The sequence below is a fragment of the Coenobita brevimanus genome, chromosome 38, assembly GCF_032717465.1.
Source record: "Coenobita brevimanus isolate Jiangsu-jjx chromosome 38, ASM3271746v2, whole genome shotgun sequence".
In the NCBI taxonomy this organism is placed as follows: Eukaryota; Metazoa; Arthropoda; class Malacostraca; order Decapoda; family Coenobitidae; genus Coenobita; species Coenobita brevimanus.
The window spans coordinates 32,201,456-32,215,091 of NC_136991.1; positions in this window are offsets into that span (position 1 = coordinate 32,201,456).

The following is a 13,636-nucleotide window of genomic DNA, read 5'->3' on the forward strand; positions in this document are numbered from 1 at the left end:
GCTGCACAACTATTATCCACTCAAGCGTTGATAAAACAACCCTTCACTTTTCGTCCGTTTTTCATATCATCCAATACAGCACTAACTTCAGCAATCTCGAGATGAGGTCATGGCACACTTGTTTTCTGACTCTGGCATTATATCTGATTAAGGTAGACGAAACCTTGAATTCAATGCGTCAAGAGTCCATTTCCCGTCAAAATTCTACGCATGAATATCCCTTAATATTCAACAGTACACATCTCTGTCTTTCGTCATCACTCTGTATCCTCGGAAGTTCCGTTTTTCGGGATCCATTATGGAAAGACCACATACAGTACCTCCCTTGCAAAATCCTGTTCTAAAAGGTTGAGTGTGCTTAGCCGACTGTTTTTTTTTTTTTTTTTTTTTTTTTTTACTACTACTACACAGGTGTTACATTGGACTTGGGTACTATTCACCGGTGAGTGTTGGTCAACTCATGTGTGTATGCAGGGGGAGGGGGGTGCACCACATACAACTCTCCTAAACAGGGTGGAGTAACTGGCTTTTCATCTCATCATCTCTCCTCCTCTTACTGATTCCCTTTATCCTCTCTCTCTGCACCAAAATGCTCCATGTTTATCCCTCTACCAACGCTATTTCAGTGGTCTCTGCTCGTGTGAATAACTTGCTCGCATGTGTCACTGATGGCAGCGTGTAGCACTAGTCTAGCAAACGTATTTTCACACCGTCTCGCATAAACCTCTAAAGTAAGAGCTAATGCAAAGACTCAGTACTTCTTAAAGCAACAGGTCAGCTCTCGAACTGTCTTCCTAAATCTGTATTGCCCTCTCCCGATGGCCAGTCCTTTTAAGATAAATTGTTTAGGGATGTGAAAGCGAATGGACTTTGAATTTAGCTGTCTTGTTGAGTTTTTCCTGGAGAGAAGAAATTGCAGGCTTTAAGCCATTATTTGTTTCTTCCTTGCAATATATACATATATATATATATATATATATATATATATATATATATATATATATATATATATATGTTTGTATGCATGTATGTATATATACAGTATATAGACAAAGACAGACAGACATAATACACACACACATTGTCGTACAGTACATTACTTCTTGCTGGGGGTGGGGTGCTGAAGAGAAATCTATATGTGGAGGCGATGATCACCCTGGGTAGAGCAACTGCGGCGTCCACCCGGGAGACATTCTGGATCCATGTACGCGTATCGCTATACGGGAAATTGTAGCCTGTCAGAGCGAACGAGCGTTTATGTCATGGGGGAGACGGTAGTCGAGGTAGTAGCGAGGTGGCTTGCAGTCCCAGTGGACCCAAGTTCGAATCCTGCCTGTAGCAGGAAACAGATTAAGGATCAGAATTTCGCTAAGGCAGACTCTTACTGATTTAACCTAAGATCAACCGATATGTCGTAAAAACACACCCGCTAATACTAATACACGAGTGCTATATGGAACAATCTTAGCATGTTCTCAACATGGACGGTGGGTGTTAGTGCCTAAGCGATTACATGTGGAGGTGAAGTCCGTAGGAGGACTGCTGGGCCTAAGAGAACATGGAGTTTATCTTATACCGAGTCGGACACACACACACACACACACACACACACACACACACACACACATATATATATATAGATAGATAGATAGATAGACAGATATATATATATATATATATATATATATATATATATATGGGAGGGTCATTCTCGCAAATGTCTTGTAGTTTTTGTGGACAGCATTGTCCATTTAGTCGATATTTCTAATGACCTTATATTTTCACGCCATGAATGGCCAGAAATACCCTGGTAAACGATGCGTGTAAAGAGTATCTAGAAATGCCCTCACAAAATACTTGTGTGTGTGTGTGTGTGTGTGTGTGTGTGTGTGTGTGTGTGTGTGTGTGTGTGTGTGTGTGTGTGTGTGTGTGTGTGTGTGTGTGTGTGTGTGTGTGTGTGTGTGTGTTATTGTTAATTAAGGCCATGTTGTTCACCCCTCTCCCCTTTCAACTCTCTCCCCGGTGGGCTTGTCTACGCACCCTCCTTGAACCTGTAAACATAAACGTAGGAAGTGTCAACATAATGGGCTTTATGTTTAGCTTGTCTTTCCGGCAGTAATTAAGTTCCCCATTTTAATCCGATAAACACACACACACACACACACACACACACACACACACACACACACACACACACACACACACACACACACACACACACACACACACACACACACAGGTACCCTCTTTTATACTCAACTTCATATATCAGTTCGTCTGACCCCTCCAATTACAGACCAATAGCTGTCACATCTTCTCTTGGTAAGGTATTTGAAACTTTAATTAATAAGCATATTGTTAAACATCTTGAATCCAACAACTTAATTAGTGATAGACAATACGGTTTTCGCCACGAAAGATCCACCATTGACATACTCAATCTCTTAACTCATACCATCCATCAATCAATTGATCTTTTTGGAGAAACTCATGCAGTAGCTCTTGATATCTCTAAAGCTTTCGACAGAGTATGGCACCGTTCCCTGCTGTCCAAACTCCCTTGCTATGGACTAACGTCTTTTGTCCCTTTGATTTCTTCTTATCTTAGTGACAGGAAAATAAGAGTAAAAGTAGATGATGTATATTCGACTTTCCACTCAATTAACGCCGGCGTGCCGCAGGGATCAGTTCTGGCGCCAACCCTATTTCTGGTTCATAGTAATGATCTCTTATCTGTCATTCACAATCCCGTTCACTCATATGCAGATGACTCAACACTACATAGTTCATTCACACTCAGACATCCATTTACAAAGTCTAATATCTCTACCTCTCAACTCAGTACAGCCATCTCCATAAATCAAGATCTAGCTACAATCAGTGAATGGGGACAAAACAACCTTGTCTCTTTTTAATCCTAGTAAAACTAAATAAATACAGTTTACTAATAGACAGATATTGCCAGATTCGTACATTACCTTCAGTGCTACTAATATTTCCATCTCCAAAAGTATTGAAATTCTTGGTGTCTCACTTAACAGTGCCCTCAGCTGGACCTCTCATGTCAGATCACTTGCTATATCCGCCTCAGAGAAACTTGGATTATTGTACAGAGTCCGTAACTTCTTCGCCGATGAGCAGTTAGCTATAATTTATAAGAGTCATGTGCGCTTTCAGCTTGAATATTGCTCACCCTTGTGGAATGGTTGTGGAGAGGTTGCATTAAGACAACTAGACAAAATTCAGAATAAAGCTGTTAGAATCATTAACAACCCTGCCATTACATATAAACTACCTCCCCTGCAAGTAAGAAGGAATGTTGCCTCGCTTGCATTATTTTACAGATTTTTTTTTTTGGCAAATGCTCAGACAAAGTTGCGTCCATGGTGCCACCTCTCCATGCCTTCCCTCGTGCTACACGGGCATCTGGTAGCGCTCATGACTGGAATGTCACTCAACCATATTGCAGAACTTCTGCCTATCAGAATTCTTTCATTCCCCGAACTGCATCTCTCTGGTACTCGCTTCCCCAGAGTTGTTTTCCTCCAAATTTCAACCCACAACTGTTCAAGTCTAACTGTTACAGATATTTTACGAATACAGGACACCAGTAATCTGGTGTATGGATTTTTTTTTTCCCCCATTTGTTTTTCCTTCCTCCGTTCTGTTATTTAAAAAAAAAAAAAAAACTTCATATATTTGTCAAGCAGTAGGAAAAGGAATAAAAGATTATCCTTTGTAAGTCTTCCCCTGGAGAAAGGGACCTATATTCTTGTTCATTCATTCATTCATTCATTGCCAGACGCCATGTATCCCAAACGGGGTATGATTTTCTGATCACAGAGGATGCTCACTGATATGATGAGCAGTGTTTCCGGGTCTGCCAGGCAAAACTTTCCCAGATGAACTACTGTACTATATTATCCCTGATTGCTTACAAGTTACCTTAAATTGCTGATTCTACGATATATTACCGTCGTAGGAGGTCTATCTATCTATATACTGTATATATATATATATATATATATATATATATATATATATATATATATATATATATATATATATTATATATATATATATATATATATATATATATATATATATATATATATATATATATATATATATATATATATACTGTACATATATATATATATATATATATATATATATATATATATATATATATATATATCTCATCTCTACTGTCTAGTAGAGATTGTATGTAGGGTTAGAAGTGCTTGTAAGTGTAATTGTAGTGTTGTAGTGGCTTTGGATGTGTGTGTAGTCTGTGAACCAAGTGTAATCGGCCCGCGCAAGCCGACTGGGTACAAGCATACTTTACAGTATGCGACACTGGTTCGACCACAGCACCCCTTGTGTCCGCCAATGCAGAAGGAGGCCGGCAGAACGCTTCCAAAGTTAATTACCCTGGCGGGGTATATATATATATATATATATATATATATATATATATATATATATATACACACACACACACACATGATACCTACCTTCCATTCCGAAGAACAATGTATCTTGTGTGTTGCAATAACAGCTCAGCGTAATCAATGTCTCGTCGACATCACTAATTAATTTCTTATTACACTGCCACTCCCAGGCCGTACCAGCACCGAGCACACTCAGCAGTCCTCACAACACACAGGGTACCGCCAAAGTGAATTTCTAGTCGAGTGTTATTTACAGACCACCTGGGGGGGGGGTCGGGTATCATCTTGAGAGGACATTCTGACTTGTGAGTCCTCACCCGTGAAAATGATCACAAGAAATGACTCAGGAACCAGTTCGTCTGAGACTTTTTTTTTTTTTTTTTTTAATGCAAGCTACAAGGAACCAAAACCTAAGAAGCCGGCAAGATTGCTTCCTCCAGGGGAAAAATAACAAATTCAAAATCCGATCATTTTGAGATGCCTGAACACATTATGTTTAAGGGAATGGAGGTCATAGGCAGAAGAAAATATAAAGAAAGACAGTTTCAAATCCTTCCTAATTGGTACCTTACTATCACCAAGCGTTTTACTTCGGTTTAGGACAAGTGCATCGTATTCTGGAAGTAATATAGGCCGTTATAAAACTCTACCATCTGGAAAAGTCCCTCCTACGCAGAAGAAAATCATTAGGAAAGAGGAAGAATAAATAGTAAACAATAAGACACCGGAGGAAAAGCATTTATGAGCTATTGTCAGCTCTGCCAGTCCGATGGTATAATTCACCAATTTATTCTTGTGATCTCCAGGCAACTTTTTCGGAACATAGGGGATCTTCTGCCACAAAGAAGTGAATGACAGCATAATTTAACCTCACCACTTATGAGTCTCCCATTCTGAAAAAAAAAAAAATCGTTTGAAGCCAGCAAAAACCAAATGAATTATGTCAATGAAGTGGCTTCGAGAAGGCCTTTGTGAGATTAACTTTTTCAGTTGGACGGCGTATTTCAATTGTAGTTTTTACGTCTACCAGGAGAATTTTGTTCAGTTTAAAAGGGCTCTATAAACTCTATTAATGAAAACGATTGCATCTAAAGTAACGGACTGTTTAATAATATCCCCAGACTCGGATTCATAAGAGTAACATCATCATCCAGTCCTATCTTGCCTCATCAAAAGTGCACTGGCCCGAGGTTAAGTTACTTAATCCATACAATTAAGGCAACAATAACCAGTCGCCAATCCCTGAGCGGTATTATATCAACAATAAACTCCAACCACCCCTCGGACGTAAGCCCGTGTTGGCCACACCCGGCTGGAGCACCTCAATCCACTATACCACCATTTGATTATACAGTTCCTCCCTAACGTACCGGTAGTAAACGTCTTCCTAGACTACAAGAAACTATTTGGCCTGTCATTCAGCGTAAAATCACCTGAAGAAAACAATGCATGAGGTAAGTTAAAAATTTAAAGTGGGTTATATCTTGAGTGACATAAACATTCCAAAGAAGTTCAGTTAGGTTGGTGAATTTGAAAGGCCAAAAGAAAGAGTTGGGTGACTTAGTACATGAAATATATATATAATCTTTTCACTCTTGGACAGTATTTACAATTATTCTCCGAAGCTGAAGTTGTAACATTGCTAGTTTGTACTCGTACATTATGTACGCCTGTCATTAAGCATGTACCGGTAGCTATCATATCCTTCGCAACTATACTAGATTTATATTGTGACAAAACATATCAAAAATGCAGTCTTTGATAATACTGGGCTGTAATACTTATTCATCTTGCAAACTGGGTAGGATCATTCATTAATACTGTCCTTGGTTCCTGCTCCATTCTCCTTTACAAATGCAGTGAAAAAGGTTCAATATATGGTACGGTAGGAAGGAAGGATGGAGAGACAAAAGTGGGGGGGAGGAGGAGGAGGAAGAGGAGGAAGAAGAGGAAAAGGAAGAGGAAGAGGAGAGAGAGAGAGAGAGAGAGAGAGAGAGAGAGAGAGAGAGAGAGAGAGAGAGAGAGAGTAGTAGATTAAGGGAGATATGAAAATATGAGAAGAGGAAAAGCAAGGCCCGGGAAGGGTCACTCATCCAACCTTCTCTTCAGTCCAGCACTCGCTACAGTTAACAAATGTTAGTACTATCGCTGCTACTATAAGTGAGCCATCATTTGCCCTGTTATGTATTCATTTTCCCCTCAGTCGGCTGAAGAGTTACACTATCGTGACCATGAAATAGGATACAAAAACCCACACTGGCAGACGAAAAAAGATGTATTCCAAACAGTTTCGGAGACAGCTGTCGCCCTCTTCAGTGGATCTACAGACCAAGAGTGGTACATACAAATGCTGAGAAGCTGCTTATATGCAGGGTGAGGACACGTTTTTCCAACTACACCTGATGTGACCTCACCAGACTCTCCCTCTACTCTGTCCACGACCTGAGTGAGGGATTACAAGGGGCGGCAAGGACCTTGCCACTAATCCTCTCATCACTGGATCTAATTTATACATTCCTTCACTATTTTAACCATAGTGAAGGTTAAAGTTCCACCGTGTGTGTTTGTTAACACAACTGCTCAAAGAGTTTTTATCCGACTTTAACTAAACTTGAAAGACAGGTTGAGGGTCAGCCCATGAGTAAATCCTTTATTTATTTATTTATTTTTTTTCATTTTTCAAAACAATAGGTCAAAAGTTAAAGTAACAAGGGTAGGTTCAAGGATGACCTAGCAACATCAACTTAAACAGATTATATTCAACTTTGATTTTTTTTTTTTATGTGTCCGACTCTGGGCATAGGCTTCACAGCCTGCTATCAAGGCCCAGCAGTCCTCCTACATACCATGCACCTCTACATGTCACCACTTCGGCGCTAACACCCACCGTCCATATTGAATATATGCTAGGGCTGTCTCATACAGAACTGGTGTATTGGTATTAGCGGGGGTATTTTTACGACATGTCGGCGGGTCTTCTGGTAGATCAGTAAAGCCTGATTTAATGAAATTCAAATCCTTAAACTGTTCCCTGCCCCAGCCGGGATTCGAACCTGGGCCCGCTAGGACTGTAGGCCACCTCTCTACCGATTGAGCTGAGAAGGTAAGAATGGCCTAGTTAATTTTCAGAGAAATCAGTCAAAGGTTAAGGTCACAGGGCAAGGCTTAGGTTCAACCCTTATGTGCGTTTATTAACAAAATAAATCAGGCCGTTTCGATTAAGTTTTAACTAAACATGGTAGACATGTTGAGGGTCACTCATGGAGTATAACCTTTATTTTTAAAATCACACGGTCAAGGTCATAGGAAATGGTCAACATATAGTTTTTATTTTATTTTTTTTCAAATTTAGACCAAAGCTTGCGTTAGGGTTTAGGATAATCAAAAAATATAGGATACGATTTCGAGAACAATCTGCTTAAGATCAAGGTCATAGGGAAAGATCAATTTCCAAAGTCACTGGCAAGGTGAACGCAATTATATATATTTTTCTTATCTGAACCATACTAATGGAATGGTTAAGGATCCAGTAAGAACGAAGGGATTCACTTTTGAGAACACTGAGCTGAAGATTAAGGTCACAGGGGAAGGTTAAAGCTCGATCTGTGTGGCTGTGTGTGTGTGAACAATTATGATACGATTTGGATCAAAGCTGGTGGATGATTTGAGGATTATCCAGGACCAGAGAAAAACGTCACATGGGAAGGTAAATTCAAACAATTTCAATCCGCCGTTCACTAAACTTTGGAAAGATTCAGGTTAAATAGTGATTACGAGAACTTATTTTGAAAACAGCCATTCGAAGGTCCTGGTCACAGTGAAAAGTCGAAGGTGAAGGTCACAGGGCAAAGCCAACTCAAAACTGTTATGATCTATTTGAACCAAAGGTGGGGGAAGTGTTAAGGGTAAAGCAAGGAGGAAGCGATCCGATTTGAAAGTAATCTATTCTAGGTCACATGTCATAAATAAATATCGGTCCTTCGATTACCTAGTGGTCGCGGGTTTTGCACTTTCTATTCTTTCTTGTTCTAAGTTATGTTAGGTGTTTGTACTAATACTCTGCTCACTCCATTTTTATAATGCTTTTATAATTGTTGCGTACCCTCTGTGTTCTGTGTGTGTGTTACTTATCTCACATTCGTTGCACATTCAGAGGTTCGTAATAGTTTGATAAAGAGAAAAGTGAAGTGGAAAGGAAAATAGAGTTTTATGGTTACGAGTATGAGGTTTTGTTTTATAAGATTCATTACCCATTACATAAATAAACATCAGTAAAGGTAACCACTTCCGTCCAATGACGTATTTTATGTTCTATTATTTCTACCACCAGACAATTCTATTCACTTTAGAAGAGACTTCGGAATGGAAACGCCAAATACAGCCCTAATTAACTCCTTCATCATCAGAAGAACTTCCTAATTTATGTAAAGCTACTACGGCCCAGACGCTTTTGTTCACCACAGGAGAAACTCTTCAAAGTGGAAGTCAAATACAGCCATCATTTAACACTAAATAAAATTTTCATCAGATTGACCACATTGCAATTAGCAGAAGGCATAGGAGTTATTTGCAAGATGTTTGCGTAAGGAGGGGGGCAGATATAGGTAGTGATCATCAACTTGTTGTGTCAAAGATTAAAATAAAACTTAAGAGAAACGTTAATGGTAATTGTACAGGAGGTAATAATTATGATTTGGATGAGCTGAGAAGTGATGAGAGCAAGAGGGAAAAGTTTCGGTGGGAATGTAGGAACAGGTTTCTAGTCCTGCAGACTTTGATGGAATCTGAAGACAATGATATTAATCAAATGTGGAGAGAGGTGAAAGAGGTTTTGCATGAGAGTGCTAAGGTTACTATTAAGAAAAAAGGGAAAGCGAAAAGGAAAAAGTGGATGTCAGATGAAACATGGAATGCAATTCAGAAAAGGAAAGAGGCTAAGTTAAGAAGTGAAGAACAACATGCTGATGGCCAGGTAGTTGAAGTACTTAGAGCAAAGTACTGGAGTTTACATTCTGAAGTAAAAAGACTCGTTAGACGTGATAAGAGGAGGCTATATGATGAAAAGGCGACAGAGACAGAAATTAAATTAAGTAAAAATGACGGTCAGAGCACAAGAGCAGCGTATCAGGCCATAAAGGAGTTAACTGGGACTGAAAAGAGAAGGAAGGAAATACCTGTACGAGATAGAAATGATAATCTGATGACTAAAGATTTGGATATAAAAGGAAGGTGGAAAGAGCACTTTGAATCTGTTCTAAATAGACCAATCCCAGCTGAAGAGGACATTTTGCCAGCCGAGAGAGATTTGCAGATAGAAACAGGGGATATTACTTTGGAAGAGGTAGCAAATTCTATAAAGGAGTTAAAGAATTTTAAGGCCCCAGGAGAGGATGGAATATTCCCTGAAATGCTTAAGGTGGAAAATGACGAGTTGATGAATGCACTTTTGAAACTTTTTAATGTGGCTTGGGATAATGGCGGAATTCCAGAAGAGTGGAAAAATGGAGTGATTATAAAAATACCAAAAAAGGGAGATTTAAGTGTGTGTGGCAATTGGAGGGGGATAACTTTGGCACCTGTAATTGCAAAAGTTTTTTCCAAAATCTTGTTGAACAGAATAGAGCCAGTAATTGATAAAATTTTAAGAGAAGAACAAGCGGGATTTAGAAAGGGTCGAGGTTGTAATGATCAGATTTTTATTGTAAGGCATCTAATGCAACAAGCTAGAGATGAAAATGCCACTTAGTATGTGTTTTGTGGATTTTGAAAAGGCGTTTGATAGTGTTTCACGTGGAGCTATGTTGAAAATTATGAGATTCTATGGCATACCAGAAAAGTTTGTAAATATTATTAGAAGCCTGCATGAAGGTACTTTCTGTAGGGTAATGGTGGGTGGTTCTTTGAGTGTTCCATTTGAAGTTAGGTCAGGAGTGATTCAAGGAGGAGTTCTTTCGCCATTGTTGTTTGTTTTGGTTATGGATTATGTTATGAAAAAGGTTGTAAGGAGAACAGGTGCAGGAATTAACTGGAAAGAAAATAAGAAGCTGATGGATTTGGACTATGCTGATGATATTGTACCGATTTGCGGAAGTATTTACGAGATGCAGAGGGTGCTTGATTGTCTGGTGGAGGAAGGAAAAAAAGTGGGATTGGTAATAAATTGTGGAAAGACTGAAATCATTAATATGAACGTGGAGAACCAAATCGATTGTGTAATTGGGAATAATGTGGTGAAGAATGTAGAAAACTTTAAATATCTGGGAACGATTGTATCATCTAATGGATCATTAAACAATGAAATTGAGGAGAGGATTAGACAGGCTTGGCGAGCAGTTGGAATGTTGAAATCTGTTTGGAATAATAATATGCTTTCGGTACATACTAAAGTGAAAATTTACAAGTCCATGGTTGGACCAATTTTAATTTATGGGCATGAGTCATGGTACAGTACAATTGCAACAGATCAGAAAGTATTAGGATTTGAGAATAAAATACTGAGAAGGATTCTTGGGGTAAAGTGGCAAGACAGAGTTACAAATGCAAGAGTAAGGGATATTACGAGAGTGGAACCAGTTAATGAATATGTAAGACTGTCTCGCTGGAAGTGGCTGGGGCACATATACAGAAAAGAAGGTAGTTTAATACAGGATGTGCCAGAGTGGACTGCTAGAGGAAGAAGAGGTAGAGGTAGGCCGAGGGAAACCTGGTTGAGGACAATGAAATAAGAAGCAGGAGAGGAGTGTTGGTGGGACCTGAAGGAGATGGCAAGTGACAAATATTGGTGGAGAGAGTTCATTGAGGCCCTTTGCATCCCGTGGGGTGCCACAGGAAATGACTGATTGATTAACTGATTGAATAAAAACGTGAAAATAGCAACACGAAAAATATGAGACGTGTCATCAGGCTCAATGGTTTAAGGTGAATAAAATAATATTTGGTCAGAACAGACTTGGAAAGGGATCACCGCACTGGAGAGTTAACATAATTTTACTTCTCTGTTGCACTGACGAACGCCAACCAGAGTCTGTGATGCTGTAATTTAAGGGCATGCAATTACTCTTTCAAAATACATTGGAACACACTCTAATATTTTTTTGACAGTATGCAATGCGTCACTTTCACAGTCTGAATATTATTATCATGTCCATCCATCAATCCGTTTATTTCTTCTATGTGTCTACCTGTGTGTATTTGTGCCTGTTCTCCCATCTGTTTATCTGCCTGTTTACTCTCTTATCTACCTACAATTTTTTGCTTTCCTATACATATCTTTTTTTATTTATTTACTTCTCCCTCTATCTATACAGTACAGTATTTAAACATCGTTCGACCTATCCAGCTATATTTTCGCGTCTTGGAGAGAGAGAGAGAGAGAGAGAGAGAGAACCTTGACGAAAAACCTCTAACCATTCTCTCCCTACTAATTAACAATCCTACCCTCCATTGCATACCACGTCAACCTTCCCTGACTCCCACCTTACGAACCCTTCATGTCCCCACTTTCTCCTCTTCATGTCATCCCTCAAGTCACCTCTCATGTCCCCATTTTCTCCCCCTCAAGTCACCCCACCGCCCACTTATCCTGCCTTCATGTATCCTCACTCAGTGCTTCAATTACCTCATCTTACTCTTCTCTCATGTAACCACCTTGACTTAAGCCCTGTTCCCCCATGTTATCTTTCTTGTTACTGTTGCAGCCCATCTTCTTCCAGCTTCCTTCACTTCCGTAACTAATATCTCTATTCCAGTTTATTCCACATGGCCGAACCATGTAAAACATTGTCTTGTTTTCACAGTTCCTTGATCTGTTCAAATGGAAGAAATGTGCATGTTCTGGGCAGTTTGTAAAATCAGTGTTTAGTAAAATGGATCGAAATAAAATAAGGTCAGGTTAAGCTAACTTAGACTAGGTATGTTTAATTAAAGTTAGTATTGAGTAGGGCACGTTTACTTTCTTCCCTCTTTATGCTATCTGGTTTGTATATAGCACATTAATAATGATCCTGTATGTCATTTTACTTCATTTTGATGTGGATTGAACATAGTTTCCATAAATAACATACAAGGAAATATTGCATAAATAAACTTACAAGCAAATGGTCAACTCTGCAACGGTTTCCGTCACTCTTAATTTCCCACTGCCTAGGGCCTTCAGTCTTTCAGAAACAATGTGTTTAACTTTGACTTCACAAAATTAAAAGATCTTGCTTTGGCTCTCTAATACTGAACTTTCTTGGGAAATGATACACTATTATAGGCTTCTAACTTTTTTTTTTTTTACGGTAGCCTACATAAAAAGGGAAGAGATGCTACAAACCTACCAAGCCCACTTGAATAAAGTTCACTGTGTGTCGATGGCTCTCTTAACCCAGGAATCTCGTGGGTGGAATCAGAGTCTTTCCGTTCTGATGCCCCCTCCTAGGCACAAGTGGCCATAGAGGGCATAAGTATGGTTAAGATAAGAGGTGCCATCAGTTCATAACTCTTAGCCGGGGCTCCTCGGTTCAGGAGACTGATTTTCGTTCTGTAAACATTTTTTTTTTTCTTATCCAGGAAAGTCTGAGTTAGTATCAAATTAAATTACTTTGTTATTCAGTTAGGTTATTCAGTTAGGTTAGGTTTGGATAGCTTTAGTTAGGTAAGAATAATAATAATAATGGATGAATAATCATCATAGAAAAATAAAACTTCTTGCGAAGTGACATAATGGCAGTGTATACTGAAAGGAAATCTACGCCCGTGAAGCGACAGCAAGAGATGGGTTGTGATGTGTGAGGATATGGTGCGTGAAAACAGTAAGTGTGGTCGTGTCGAAATTGGTATGTTGAAATGGATATGGTTATGTTGTTATACTGGATAATTATACAAACATATATATATATATATATATATATATATATATATATATATATATATATATATATATATAATCATCATCATCAGCCATTTGAGTGTCCACTGCAGGATCGGCGTATCCCGACCGAAGTGAGGACAATACAGCCAATGTATTTCTACCAAGTGGCTTAGGCTGTCTGGCAGAGATTGTATGTAGGGTGAGAAGTGCTTGTAAGTGTAACTGTAGTGTTGGAGTGTCTTTGGATGTGTGTGTAGTCTGTGAACCAAGTGTAATTGGCCCGCGCAAGCCTACTGGGTGCAAGCATACTTTAAAGCATGCGACACTG